We start from the raw sequence: 15,335 nt of genomic DNA on the forward strand, positions 1-15,335 counted from the left end.
GGGTTCTCGCGGGGCGGGTTCTCGCGGGGCGGGGTTCTCGCGGGGCGGGGGTTCTCGCGGGGCGGGCGCAGGCGCAGCTGGGCTGCTCACACTCCAGGTCCCGTGCCTGGGGCAGCCTCTCTGCGCACGGCCCACCGCTGCCGCCATCTTGGACTGAGTGTCGGTGTAGCGTCTGCACGCTGCCAGCCGAGCGCGGAGGTGTCAGCGCAGCCATTTTGCCCCAGGAACCGTGGTGTGAGATGCCGGGGTGCACGCGGCCCCTGTGAGCCAGTGACACTAGACTCAACACAAAGGAAAAGGAAAAAAGGTTAGACTTGACTTTATTACCAGATTCCGTCTTTGTTTCTCCGGAATTGTGAGTGGCCTTTGCCGGTGACAAACCCTTGCTCTGCCGGCTGCCCTGTTCCGCACCGTCGAGGTCAGGACGCGGGCTGCGTCCTGACCCGGGTGGAGGAGCCGAGCTGCTCCTCAGCCACCGCGAGGCTTGCGCGGGCGCCCCCGGGCCTCGGCCCCGACCGTCCACATCCCTGGACGACCCCCATTTGTCTGACCTCTTGGAGACAGAGGACCCCAGGCAGGTTAAGATACGTGCCCAAGCATCGGCAAGAGAATACGGGCACCGGTGAAATCCTCCTGCCAAGGCAGGGCTGCGGGTCTTCGGCCCCGACCCCGAGGCTCACCGCCGGGCTCAGCGTCCCTGGTCGCACGGTCGTGGTTTTCTGGAGGAGAAGCTCCAGGTCAGGGAGAGGGTCCCACGGCGGTCAGGGGGCCGTGGCCCCAGGTCGTGTCTGTGGAGGCTGGGGCTCGGGGCCCCTTCCCTCGAGTGTGATGCACCCACGGAGTGACCCCTGCCACTTGGGGGCCGATGGGTGGTCAGGGCCACCAAGCGGGGTGCGTCCGCTTAGGGGCACAGTTCGGGGAACACAGTGTGGCCCGCGTTCATTCACGGCCCCCGCGGCCTCCTAGGCCTCCAGCAATGCCCCGCTGTGGGGCTTTGTCGAGCTCTCCTTCTGTGGAGACCGGGGGACGATTGAATGGACCTAGCCTTGGAGGTGTGAGGGGTTGTTGCCAAGTTACTGGTTCCAGGGCCGCCCTGTTGACAGTTGTGTCCACCTTGTTGTTTCCCTTTATCACCGCTGCACCCCCTTTGGTGACCCCTACAGTGAATCACTGCTGCCTTTATGGGAAACTGCACTGCTTGTAAGTGCTTCCGTATCCTTAAGCCATGTTTCACCTGTTTATATTCTGCAGTAAGCGTCCCTCTTTCCTTCCAAATAGACCGTGTGTGTGTGTGTGTGTGTGTGTGTGTGTGTGTGTCTCGGATGGCATACGCATACTAGAATCTGTGTAAACTTTCAAGATCTTCCGTGTCCCGAGCTCTAAGGCTGGAGGGCTATCAGCTCCGCCTTTTGGGCAGAAGTCCCTGGGAAGGCTTCGTGTGTCTATCACTTGGGTCTGGGAGGTCACCGCGTGTCCCCCCAGCCTTTCCCCCCCCCCTCATAAAACTGCTCCTCTCTGGACCATTCCTCTTTGGGGTTTGGGCGACACTCACTTCCTACCTCGGGGCAACTGGAATCGATCGTGTCTGTGGTTTCTGTACAGTCGTGCTCCAGGGGCCCCGTTTCTGTGTGTAGCTGGGTAGCAGGGTTTAGCGTGTGACAGGTTTTTGTGGTGGCCATCGGGTTGTCTAAAAGCACAGCCTGCGCTTGCATCCGCCCTTCAGGGGATAGGCACTGTGTTCCCTTAGGACTTAACAAAGCCGGAACCTGGTGTGGGGTCCGTATCGTGATTGGATTTGCTCCAGGGAGGTCGACTTGCTCTGTCCGGGGAGGTTTGTCCCCAGCCATTAACATCATCCTCTTGTGCCCTTTGTCTATGGGGACACCACCCTCCAGCTTGCCTCCCATTAGGTGGACAGCAGCCCCCAATTTATGTGAGATATCTGAGATATCTCTTCTCAGCAGCGGTACAGGACATTCGGGGACATACTGGAAGGAATGGGTGAGCGTGTGTTGGTCCAGTTTACATTCTAGTGGCTCTAAGCATGCCCGTTCTTGGGCCTTCCCTGATACCCTGATAATATTACAATCTTGGGACCCAGTTTGCCTGAACTGGTGATCAGAACCAAGTAAGTCGCATCAGTGTCAACTAAGAACTCGACAGGCTTTCCCCCCACGGCCAGTGTTGGCCAGGGTTCCGGGGGGTTCAGGTGGTGTGCCAGCTTAGGAGTCCCCAGCCCCGTCATTCTCCGTCTCTGTGGACCATCTGCCTTCGAGGGCTGTGGCCGGGATCTGCCATTTCTGTCCCCCTTCGGAGGCGGCAGGGTCATTCTCCCTTCCAGTGTCCCTCGTTTACATACGGTGGACTGACTGGGTCCTAGTTTCCTTGGCTTGAGGCCCCTCCGCAGGGGCCGGGGTCACTTGCTGGAGTCGAGCGTCTCCATGGGCAGGTAGTCCGGATTCCTGGGCTGACCGGCTGACACTGGAGGCCAGCAGCCAGTAGGTGGGCTTGCCTCCGGGCCTCTTTACTCTCTGACTTTTCTTCCTTTATATCTCGGTTATTAAACACCCAGTAGGCAACCTGGATCAGACAGGAGGTTGGGGTATCTGGTTCTATTTCCAGCCTCTGACGTTTATGCCTAAAGTCAGGGGCAGTTTGGGAAATGAAATACGACCTCAGGATTGCATTCCTTCCAGTGGCTCAAGGTCAGTGGTGGTACAGATTCGAAGGCATTCCGGGGGTGCTCTAGGAATGCCAAGGGGTTCTCCATTGGCTCCTGACTGATTTCCTTTATCTTATTCCAGTTGACAGGTTCTTGCCTGCTGCCTGGATTCCCTTTAGGACCATATCTTTATAATAGGTCAGCCTCAGTCTTCTCCCCTCTTTCCCATTGTCTCCGTGGTCCCAGTCGGGTTCCTTATCCGGGACCACTTGATTCCCCGTCTGAAAATAGCATGACCTGCGTTGTTTCTCTTCCCTGTGACTGCTTCCTCTCAGGCTTTTGAAAAGACCACGGCCTTTTCTTCCCCTTTAGGAGTACATTGAGGAGGCCCTGGATGTCGCCCCAGGTGCTGGGGATTGCCAGAATTCGTTACCGACCCTTTTGAGTCCATCCACAGTGAGGGTCCTCCTGCCGGTGTCGTTAGAGCCAACAGAATGAGACCGAGTTTGTTTCAGAAGCAAAGGAAAGTTTTATTCTTTGATCAGAGAACGGGGAGGTGATGCACAATGTTGTGTTAGTTTCTGCAGTACAGCAAAGGGACCCACTTATATCAATACATACACATACATTCTTTTTCATATTCTTTTCCATTATGCTTTATCACAGGATACTGAATACAGTTCCCTGTGCTCTGCAGTAGGACCTTGTTGTTTATCCACTCTCTATATAATAGTTTGCCTCTGCTAATCCCAAATTCCCACTTCAATCAATCAGTCAATCAATAAAAATAAATAGAACCAAAAAAATGGAGAGGCTAGAGCTCCTGCTGTCGAGCACATGCTTCCCCAACAGGCAGAGGAGGGGCTGCATTATAGGGTCTCAGCAGCTGGGAGGGGGTGAGGGTCTCCCGGGGCGGGCACAGGTGCAGCTGGGCTGCTCCCGCTCCAGGTCCAGGGCAGGGAACACAGCCTTTCTGCACCAGGCCCAGCACCGCCCTATTGGATTGACTGTCACAGGTGGGGCTTCTGCACCTGCCCCTGGAGTGCTGGGAAACACGTACCTGATGTGAGTGTAGTACGAGGCCTCTGCACACGGCCCCTTGTGAGCCAGTGACACTAGACTCAGCACAAAGGAAAGGGAAAGGTTAGGCTTGATTTCATTACGCACGCTCTTATCTTTATCTCCTGGAGTCGTTTGCGGCCTTTGCCGTGACAGGCCAACCTGGGAGACGGGGACTAGATGAAAAGGCCATCCAGCTGCGCTGGGTGTGGCCTGGGGGCTCCTCTGGTGCGGGCTCCACTGACAGGCAAGCTGATTCTCAGGGGGCTTCACACTGGCAGCTGCTTGGCAAGAACTGAAAACGCTCCACATCCTGTTGTCCAAGCGAAAGGGACTCAGTTTGGGGCTGGTCTCCCATGCTGGCGAGCCCGGCCACCAGTCTCTCTGGCGACTCGGTGCTGTCTGGATTAGTCCGTGTGTCTGTACTGATGTTGGAGGCATCTGTACTGATATCCACCATCCCAGGCCCACATTTCCCCAGAGGCCGGGGCACCACCAACCTTGGCGACTCTACTTCCAACCACGGGGGGGCGCAGTGGCATCACTAAAAAGATTCCCACGACAAAGCTGCTAGGACACAAGGTTTGGGGAAAAGACTCATGGTTGTGGTGTTTTGTTTTTTGTTTGTTTGTTTTTATGATAAATTGTTCTAATACAAACTCAAATGCAGTTGTTCAAAACAGAACCTGTTCCAATCCCCTCATTTTGCAAATGAGAAAACGAAGGCCAGAAAGCTCCAGGGACTCAGCCTCCCAAGGTGCACAGGAGGTTGGTGGCCACCTACCCTGCAGGCTTCTCCAGAGGATGCAGCATGACCCAGCCAGGGTCTGGGGCTCGGCGAAGGCCATGCACAGCTCGAAGGACTCAGGGAGGCTCGACGGCAGCAGCCCCACTGTGTGCCATGGAGAACTGCCCAGGAAACCTCAGCATCGTTTCCAGATTGGAGGAAGTCGTAATGTAATGGGAAAATCAAGGAGTGCACAGCACAGGAAGAGTGGATGATGGAAGCATGTGGAGCCCAGAAGGGCTTCACTGGCTGCAGCTGCACCTGTAGGGCCAGCAATCACCCTCGACCTCCTGGCTGCCATGTTTGCACGGAGAGCTCCTTCCCTCCACGCAGAGTTGACGAGCTCTGTCTGTTCTTGAGTGTCTGATGAAGAATCTAATTTAAATGATTATTAGGACAGGCCAAAGCAGGGTAGCACTGCCCACTGAAGACCCTGCACGCCGTGGGCAGCTAACGCAGGAGGCTGTTGAAGGGAGCCTACCAATGGATGGAGCCTAAGGACTGATTATCTGGGCTGATGCATCTCTAGCATTCAGACAAATCCCCATTTAAAATTATTATTTTATTTACACTTTTGCTGCATTTAGTCATGATCATTCTAAATTAATTGCTGTGGTCTGTGTAATTTTATTAACTATCTTTTCTTACATATACCTTGTGTACCTTTCCAGGGTAATGCAGTAAATAAAGAGGAAAAGAACTTGAGAGACTGAAGCACTCAGAGTGAGTCATTTCCTGGTTATCAGACCTAATCCTGTACTAGCGTGGATGCTATATCCATGGTTAACCTCATGAGGAGGCAAGCTATTCACCTCTCATTTCTTTAAAGATGTGCAGTCCATTTCTTGTAGAGGCAAATATCCTAAAAAAAATTAAGCTAGACAACAAAAGATAGTTATGCTTTATCATTTCTATAAATTCTGCCCTTCTCCAAAAATTGTCTTGATAAAATTTACCCAAAAAAGCATATGATATCATATTTATAGAACATTCCATCCAAAAACAGCAGAATACACTTTCTTCTCAAGTGCACATGGAATGTTCACCAGAATAGATAGTATCTTGGGTCACAAATCAAGCCTTAGTAAATTTAAGAAAATCAAAATCGTATCAAGTATCTTTTCTGACCACAACGCTATGAGACTAGATATCAGTTACAGGAAAAAAATCTGTAAAAAATACAAACACATGGAGGCTATACAATACACTACTTAATAACCAAGAGATCACTGAAGAAATCAAAGAGAATATCAAAAATGCCTAGAAACAAATGACAATGAAAACACAACGACCCAAAACCTATGAGATGCAGCAAAAGCAGTTCTAAGAGGGAAGTTTATAGCAATACAATCCTACCTTAAGAAACAAGAAACATCTCAAATAAACAACCTAACCTTACACCTAAAGAAATTAGAGAAAGAAGGACAAAAAAACCCCAAAGTTAGCAGAAGGAAAGAAATCATAAAGATCAAATCAGAAATAAATGAGAAAGAAATGAAGGAAACGATAGCAAAGATCAATGAAACTAAAAGCTGGTTCTTTGAGAAGATAAACAAAATTGATAAACCATTAGCCAGACTCATCAAGAAAAAAAAGGAGAAGACTCAAATAGAATTAGAAACAAAAAAGGAGAAGTAACAAGTGACACTGCAGAAATACAAAGGATCATGAGAGATTACTACAAGGAACTCTATGCCAATAAAGTGGACAGCCTGGAAGAAATGGACAAAGTTTTAGAAAAGCACAACCTTCTGAGACTGAACCAGGAAGAAATAGAAAATATGAACAGACGAATCACGAGCACTGAAATTGAAACTGTGATTAAAAATCTTCCAGCAAACAAAAGCCCAGGACCAGATGGCTTCACAGGTGAATTCTATCAAACATTTAGAGAAGAGCTAACACCTATCCTTCTCAAACTCTTCCAAAATATAGCAGAGGGAGGGACACTCCAAATTCATTCTACGAGGCCACCATCACCTTGATACCAAAACCAGACAAAGATGTCACAAAGAAAGAAAACTACAGACCAATATCACTGATGAATATAGATGCAAACATCCTCAACAAAATACTAGCAAACAGAATCCAACAGCACATTAAAAGGGTCATGCACCATGATCAAGTGGGGTTTATCCCAGGAATGCAAGGATTCTTCGATATGTGCAAATCAATCAATGTGATACACCATATTAACAAATTGAAGGAGAAAAACCATATGATCATCTCAATAGATGCAGAGAAAGCTTTCGACAAAATTCAGCACCCATTTATGATAAAAACCCTCCAGAAAGTAGGCATAGAAGGAACTTACCTCAACATAATAAAGGCCATATATGACAAACCCACAGCCAACATCATCCTCAATGGTGAAAAACTGAAACCATTTACACTAAGATCAGGAGCAAGGCAAAGTTGCCTATGCTCACCACTATTATTCAACATAGTTTTGGAAGTTTTAGCCACAGCAATCAGAGAAGAAAAAGAAATAAAAGGAATCCAAATCAGAAAAGAAGAAGTAAAGCTGTCACTGCAGATGACATGATACTATACATAGAGAATCTTAAAGATGCTACCAGAAAACTACTAGAGCTAATCAATGAATTTGGTAAAGTAGCAGGATACAAAATTAATGCACAGAAATCTCTGGCATTCCTATACACTAATGATGAAAAATCTGAAAGAGAAATTAAGGAAACACTCCCATTTACCATTGCAACGAAAATAAAATACATAGGAATAAACCTACCTAAGGAGACAAAAGACCTATATGCAGAAAACTATGAGACACTGATGAAAGAATTTAGAGATGATACAAACAGACGGAGAGATATACCATGTTCTTGGATTGGAAGAATCAACATTGTGAAAATGACTCTACTACCCAAAGCAATCTACAGATTCAATGCAATCCCTATCAAACTACCACTGGCATTTTTCACAGAACTAGAACAAAAAATTTCACAATTTGTATGGAAACACAAAAGACCCCAAATAGCCAAAGCAATCTTGAGAACGAAAAATGGAGCTGGAGGAATCAGGCTCCCTGACTTCAGACTATGCTACAAAGCTACAGTAATCAAGACAGTACAGTACTAAAAAAAAAAAAAAGACAGTACAGTACTGGCACAAAAACAGAAATATAGATCAATGGAACAGGATAGAAAGCCCAGAGATGAACCCACGCACATATGGTCACCTTATCTTTGAAAGGAGGCAAGAGTATACAATGGAGAAAAGACAGCCTCTTCAATAAGTGGTGCTGGGAAAAGTGGACAGCCACATGTAAAAGAATGAAGCTAGAATACTCCCTAACACCATACAGGAAAATAAACTCAAAATGGATTAAAGACCTAAATGTAAGGCCAGACACTATCCAACTCTTAGAGGAAAACATAGGCAGAACACTCTGTGACATAAATCACAGCAAGATCCTTTTTGACCCAGCTCCTAGAGAAATGGAAATAAAAACAAAAATAAACAAATGGGACCTAATGAAACTTAAAAGCTTTTGCACAGCAAAGGAAAACATAAACAAGATGAAAAGACAGCCCTCAGAATGGGAGAAAGTATTTGCAAATGAAGCAACTGACAAAGGATTAATCTCCAAAATTTGCAAGCAGCTTATGCATCTCAATATCAAAAAAACAAACAACCCAACCCAAAAATGGGCAGAAGACCTAAACAGACATTCTTCCAAAGAAGATATACAGATTGCCAACAAACATGTGAAAGAATGCTCAACATCATTAATCATTAGAGGAATGCAAATCAAAACTACAATATGATACCATCTCACACCGGTCAGAATGGCCATCATCAAAAAATCTACAAAAAATAAATGCTGGAGAGGGTGTGGAGAAAAGGGCACCCTCTTGCACTGTTGGTGGGAATGTAAATTGATGCAGCCACTATGGAGAACAGTATGGAGGTTCCTTAAAGAACTAAAAATAAAACTACAGTACAACCCAGCAATCCCACTACTGGGAATATACCTTGAGGAAACCATAGTTCAAAAAGAGACATGCACCACAATGTTCATTGCAGCTCTATTTACAATAGGCAGGACATGGAAGCAACCTAAGTGCCCATCGACAGATGAATGGATAAAGAAGATGTGGCACATATATACAGTGGAATATTACTCAGCCCTAGAAAGAAACGAAATTGAGTTATTTGTAGTGAGGTGGATGGACCTAGAGTCTGTCATACAGAGTGAAGTAAGTCAGAAAGAGAAAGACAAATACCGTATGCTAACACATACATATGGAATCTAAATTAAAAAAAAAATGTCATGAAGAACCCAGGGGCAAGACAGGAATAAAAATGCAGACCTAGTAGAGAATGGACTTGACACTGGGAGGGGGTAGGGTTAGCTGGGACAAAGTGAGAGAGTGGTAGTGTATATATGGACATATATACACTACCAAATGTTAAATAGATAGCTAGTGGGAAGCAGTCGCATAGCACAGGGAGATCAGCTCGGTGCTTTGTGACCAGATAGAAGGGTGGGATAGGGAAGGTGGGAGGGAGACTAAAGAGGAAGGAGATATGGGGATATATGTATATGTATAACTGATTCACTTTGTTATAAAGCAGAAACTAACATTGTGAAGCAATTATATTCCAATAAAAATGTTAAAAAAAAAGTATGATAGACCTAATAAAAGAAGAATGAGATGGGAGCTAAGGATCAAGAGGAAAAGATACAGTAAATACAGTAATGCTAACATGTAACATAATTTCTATAACTGAGTATGAAACATGACTCTGAGCTTCCTGGAGGCCAAGGCAAAAGTGGAAATGAGAAATATGTAATAACAGCAGCAGACAGAAAACATGATTTTTTTTAAAATTATTCTTCCTTGAAACCAAATCTAAAAATAATTGGTGTATGTAAGGATTCATACGATGGCTTTAAGTGAAGAAATGATGGACAATATCCTCCATAAGAGTTTTTGCACAAATAGAAGGCGGTAAGAATTGATATTCCAGCACAACCAGTAAAGTTAATCCTGACAGTGGCTGGGCCAGCCTAAGTGAACTTGTGAAGAAAAACTCAGAATTCCAGCAAATGGAGGCGTGGAATTAAGGTGGCTGTTTCTTCTACATCCTTGTGCCTGGAGCCAGGTATGAATGCTGAAGAGAGCTTGTTCCCATATAAACTCAGATGGGATTAGTCAAAACAGAGTCTTGCAAGAATTCAGCATCTCTAATTTGAAATTATAAATGCTTCTCCTGGGCCGTGTGTCTGGCCCCTTGGCAGGCACTGGGGCACCCATGCCAGGCTGTCTAAGCGCGTCCACTGGCAGCTCCGGGAACCAACAGGGGACATCTCAGCGGTACGTGTGTGACACTGCTTTATTTCATCATTTCATCTCTGGATTGAATTTTGAGCAGATGTGCATTGCTTTCTTTTTTTAAGGTAAAAAGCAATGCAAAATGCTGTGGTTTTGAAGTTACGTGAGCCCTTGAAAAGTATCAGCTTTGTTCGGCTTCGGGGTTTGTTTTTTCCTATACTCTAAGTTTCTCTTCTTGGCAGCAAAATATCTAATTGAAAACTCAGCACGCCCACTGACTCCCCGCTCCTTCAAAAAAGAAAATCTGTGGAAAGTGTTCACTAACTGAGAGAAGTTTTCAGTTTGGTTCCCTTTTTAAATGATAGTCATTTACTTAATCTTCTAAGCATTTGTAATAAATTAATCAATTAACACCCGTGTATCAGTTTCTAATGTGTCTAATATTGCCCTGAGCTACAAAAAAAAAGATAATTTCTTCTATTCTCACAAATATCACAATCTTGTTGGAGACGAGAAACTGAGACATGTGATACAGTTAGAGGACTAGTAAGTACGAATATGTGTCAGATCCCCAAGTGCAAGTTCAGCGAAGGAGGGACCATGGTGGGAAGGGGTGGTCCGGGAAGGATTCAGGGTCTTTACCCGTGCAATCATTCCTCATGCCTGAGAGAATGAGAAATATCTGAGAGCCCTGCTGCTCTCGGCCCTTCTCCAATCTGACAAGTATTTATCCAGATCCAAATCTCTCCCCAAGTTTCACTGTGGCTCCTTGTAAGAACAGGAAAATCCTGCCCATGAATCATACACTGGGAACTGCACAGAACCCGGTCGGCTCTGAGCTTATCAGCTCACGCTGGGATTCCTGAGCACAGGCTTGCGTTCCCGCTCTCAGTCCTCCCTTGGCGACCTTCCACTCCAGCATCATCTTTTGTGCAGAGAACCAGGCACGTTTCTCATCAGCATCAATCTTGCTCCCAGCCAGGTATGTAAACGAGCACCAGGATGCGAATCTGTCAGAGGGATTCCAGCCCAGCCTTCTCTCGCAGCTGGGACGCTGGCCGAGTCATGGGTACAACCTGATCAGACATGAAGCTGACAGGTACATTCTTTATAATTATGGTCCTGTTTGAACTTTCGCCTCATCAAAAATGTAACAACCAACGAAAGAAGAAATCCCTACTTCTTTCTTAGTGTATTTTTTCAAAATTTTATGACCACTGTTGAGGAAAGGAGTAAGTTTTGGAATTACTGAAACAACATGTTGATGGCAGCAGGGTGCCAGCTTCCTCAGCTCCCCCATCCCACTGAGACCCCTTGACGAGCCAGGGGACAGAGACTGGGCAGCAGCGGAGGTGAAATTTACTAGGTAGGACCTTGGGCTCAACAGACAGATCTGCTGCAGCCCTATCAGCCCTCTCGGGATTGTAACGCAGTTCAACTTCGTACATTTCACATACTTCAAACATGAGCGCTCAGGACTGACAATAACTGGCCCTCATTCGCTCAGCAGACCTTTATTTCACACTGACGGTGGCCTGGTTATGGGCAGTGTGGTGAGGATGTTAACAAATGGTCCTGCCCTTTGGGTGGTCACTGTTTTATAGGGCATCTCTGAAAGCAAGAAGGAAGGAAGGTCCCAGAGGGGTGGCCTTTGAACTAAATCGGTCTTTCAAAATAAGTTGGTCAATAGAGTTGGACAGAGGGAAAGAGAGTTTTGGAAGATGGACCTTTCAGAGAAAGCAGTTAACTTGAGCCAAGGCATGGGCACAAAAAAGCCAGAGCATTTGCAGAATTTCAGAATTTCATACTGGGTAGAAGGAGCACGAGAGGGGCTTTGAAAAGTACGGCTGGAGAGGTAATGAGAGTCCAGATCTCATGGCGCACAAAGGACCTCTTATGCTACCCAAAGGAATTTGGATTTTTTTTTTTTCTTTAGGCATAAGGAAGCCATTGAAGGTTTTTAAACAGGCAGCAAAGTAATCAGATTTACTCTTTGGGAATAAGAACTCCTGATTAGTTAATGAGCTCGTATTTCTTTTCTTTCATGTTAACCATTGTTTTATTTGTTGCTCTTTAGACTCTGTTACTGATCGAAATAACAAAATGACTGGAGTTAAGAGGCTATGCCACTCAACCTTCCCAAGTCTCAGTTTCATCTGTGTTTAAAGTAGTGGTTATATTATCTGCTTTGCCTCACTAAGTTTGATGTAAGAGCGAAGTAAGATGAAGGCAGAGCAACTGGCTTGTGGTACCGTTGTCACTGGTGTGCCTGTTGGACTCTGTCAGTTAGCTGGCACCAAGCAGGTTACAGATGAATCAGTGTTTACTTTCAATGGGGAAAGGATAGTCTTTTCAACAAATGATGCTGGAACAATTGGATATTCACCTGCAAAATATATATATGAACTTACTCCCTTACCCCATACCATACACAAATATTAACTCAAAGTTGGCCATAGATCTAAATGCTAAGCACTAAGTCTATAAAATTTCAAAAAGAAAACATAGAAATATAGGAGAAAATCATTGTGGCCTTGAATTACACAAACATATCTTAGCTATGACACCAAGACAAAATTCAAAAGAGAGAAATCAGTAGATTGGATTTTGTTAAAATCTAAAACACTTGCTTTTCAAAACACATCATTAAGCAAATACAAAGATAAGTCTCAGGCTGAGAAAAATACTTGCAAATCATATATCTGATAAAGACTTGCAACTCAAAGAACTCCATGACTCTGTAGAGAACTTTACAACTCCATAGAAAGAAGACAATCCAATAAAAATTGGACGAAAAACTTGAGCCAAAAAAATATACTATGGATAAAAAATAAGCACATGAAAGCTGCTCGGTATTATTTGTGGTTAAGCACTCACACATATTGAGTGAATGAAATATAGAGAGAGACAACTTTATAATATCAGTTGTGGCTCTTTCGGGTGAGAAAGAGAACAATGATGATGTCATTATTAGCCAAGTGAGCCTCAAATGAGTTAATCCAAATAATTTACATCAAGGTAAATTTTTAATCTAAAATACTTATATATTTGAGGTAAAACTGGTAAATTTCTTCTTAAATTATTTGGATAATAGTTCAGGGCTCCCCGGTGGTGCAGTGGTTAAGAATCCATCTGCCAATGCAGGGGACATGGGTTCGAGCCCTGGTCCAGGAAGATCCCACATGCCACGGAGCAACTAAGCCTGAGTGCCACAAGTACTGAGCCTGCGCTCTAGAGCCCACGAGCCACAACTACTGAGCCCACGCACCACAACTACTGAAGCCTAGAGCCCGTGCTCTGCAACAAGAGAAACCACCACAATGAGAAGCCCGTGCACCGCAACGAAGAGTAGTCCCTGCTCAACGCAACTAGAGAAAGCCTGCATGCAGCAACGAAGACCCAACACAGCCAAAAATAAAATAAGTAACATAAATAAAAGAAAAAAAATCTTAGTTCAAAAACTGAGAGATGTTATATCATACCATTTTCTATCTTGGCTGTTAGAATTTGTGTGTGATTTGAGGATCCAAACCTCAAGTTGATCAAGTTCAGGATTATACTGAACAGGTGTATTCACCTCCCATCCCTCCTGAGAGCCCTGGGAAGTGACAGTGTAGCAGCACAAAGGGGAATAAACCCATACAACAGAGAAAGTAAATGAGAGGGATTTCAGTAGACAAGACATTTCAACACATGCCCAGAGGACAGAAAGCAGATGGACAGGGCAGCAAAGGAAGCTGGAGCCCAGAATATAATACTGGGGACCCTGTGGAGTCTCCCCTGTGGAGGCCTGGAGAATCTCAGGCCTCAGAAATGCGAGGTATAGTGGGCGTAAGTGAAGGAGAAGGCAGAAGAGCGGAGGGGATGATGGGCTGTGTGTCTTCGTGGCTGCTGTGTTGTCACCTCTCTTCCACCCTGTCCCCACCCCCTCCTGAGCATGTGGAAGGCCAACATTGCCACTATTAAAAATAGTGGTAAAGGAGGTGGGTTTTTTTGTTTTTTTTAATAAATTTATTTTCTTATTTATTTTTGGCTGCATTGGGTCTCTGTTGCTGTGCGCGGGCTTTCTCTAGTTGCGGCGAGTGGGGTCTACTCTTTGTTGCTGTGCGTGGGATTCTCATTGCGGTGGCTTCTCTTGTTGCAGAGCACGGGCTCTTAGGTGCGTGGACTTCAGTAGTGGTGGCTCGTGGGCTCTAGATCGCAGGCTTAGTAGTTGTGGCACATGGGCTTAGTTGCCCTGTGACATGTGGTATCTTCCCAGACCAGCGCTCGAACCCGTGTCCCCTGCATTGGCAGGCGGATTCTTAACTACTGTGCCACCGGGGAAGTCCCTAAAGGAGGTGTTTGTAAAAGAGACTGTACCAATTTACCTAGGAAGATGTAAATCTTCTGTCCTAGATGCTTCGTTACAGAGACTCTTTCTGGCATCACGGAGTGGGGATTGACTAACCCAGTCGAGCCACCTGTGGTGAAGGACCAGTTCCTTTTTACAATTTTTTAATCCATTGCAGACTGTTACTTTTTAGAATACAGTGGAAATGAATTACTAGAAAAGATAAAAATGTAAAGGCAAAGACATGCCAAGTACAAGCCCAAACGTTTTATCATTAGATCCAAGAGACACACAAGATTGCATTTCAATCAATGTAATCAGAACAAACAAAATAGGGGGAAAAGAATTATAAAAATGATACATATTTATTGATAGTGAGCATGTAGTTTTTGTCATTCTGTGGTTGTAACTAGAGGTTGTAAAAGAAATAGTGATTGTCCACACTTTAAGCCTATAAGCATTGGATGGGCATCACATATAAAAATATTGAAAGTTTTTATTGTAAAAAGTGAGCCTGATCCTTGCTTTTAAATGTATTTAATCCACGTTGGATTATCAGCAGTGCTGTTCACAAAGGATAATACATACCTAAACTGTTGCCATGTACTTCTTGCTTTATTTTTTGAAATAAAATTTACACACCCGAAAACTTTCCATTTTAAAGTGTACAATTCAGTGGTTTTTAGTATATTCACAGAGTTGTGCAACTACCTCCACTATCCAATTCCAGAACATTTTCATCCCCCCAAATGGAAACTTTATACTTGTTAGTGGTCATTTCCCAAACTCCCCCACCCCCGGCCTCTGGCAACTGCTAGTCGCCTTTCTGTCTTTATGGACTTGCCTATTACGGACATGTCATATAAATGGGGTAATGCAATAAGTGGCCTTTTGTGTCTGGCTTGTCACTTAGCATCATGTTTTTAAGGTTCATCCATGGTGCGACGTGTATCAGTACTTCATTCCATTTATGGCTGCGTAACATTTTGTTGTATGGAGGGATCACAATTTGTTTATCTGTTCATCTGTTAATGGGCAGTTGAGTTGTTTCCACTTTTTGGCTCTTATGAACAATGTTGCTCTTAACATTAACATACAAGCTTCTGTGTCAAAATATGTTTCCAATTCTCTTGGGTATATCCCTAGGAATGGAATTGCCAGGTTATGTAGTAACTTTCTGACTTTTTCAGGAAC

At 45.0% G+C, this 15,335-nt stretch overlaps 1 protein-coding gene across 2 annotated transcripts in view; it reads left to right on the forward strand.

Annotated features, from left to right (window-relative positions):
- The window catches only part of TNFRSF19 (TNF receptor superfamily member 19), a 169,507-nt gene continuing 154,172 nt past the window's right edge, over nt 1-15,335 (forward strand). For both annotated transcript variants that reach the window (XM_079903010.1, XM_079903009.1), the window contains exons 1-2: nt 1-737; nt 10,787-10,907. The gene's annotated coding sequence lies outside the window, so the exon portion shown is untranslated. The remainder of the gene's footprint in view (nt 738-10,786; nt 10,908-15,335) is intronic.

The sequence above is a fragment of the Stenella coeruleoalba genome, assembly GCF_951394435.1.
Source record: "Stenella coeruleoalba genome assembly, chromosome: 18".
In the NCBI taxonomy this organism is placed as follows: domain Eukaryota; kingdom Metazoa; phylum Chordata; class Mammalia; order Artiodactyla; family Delphinidae; genus Stenella; species Stenella coeruleoalba.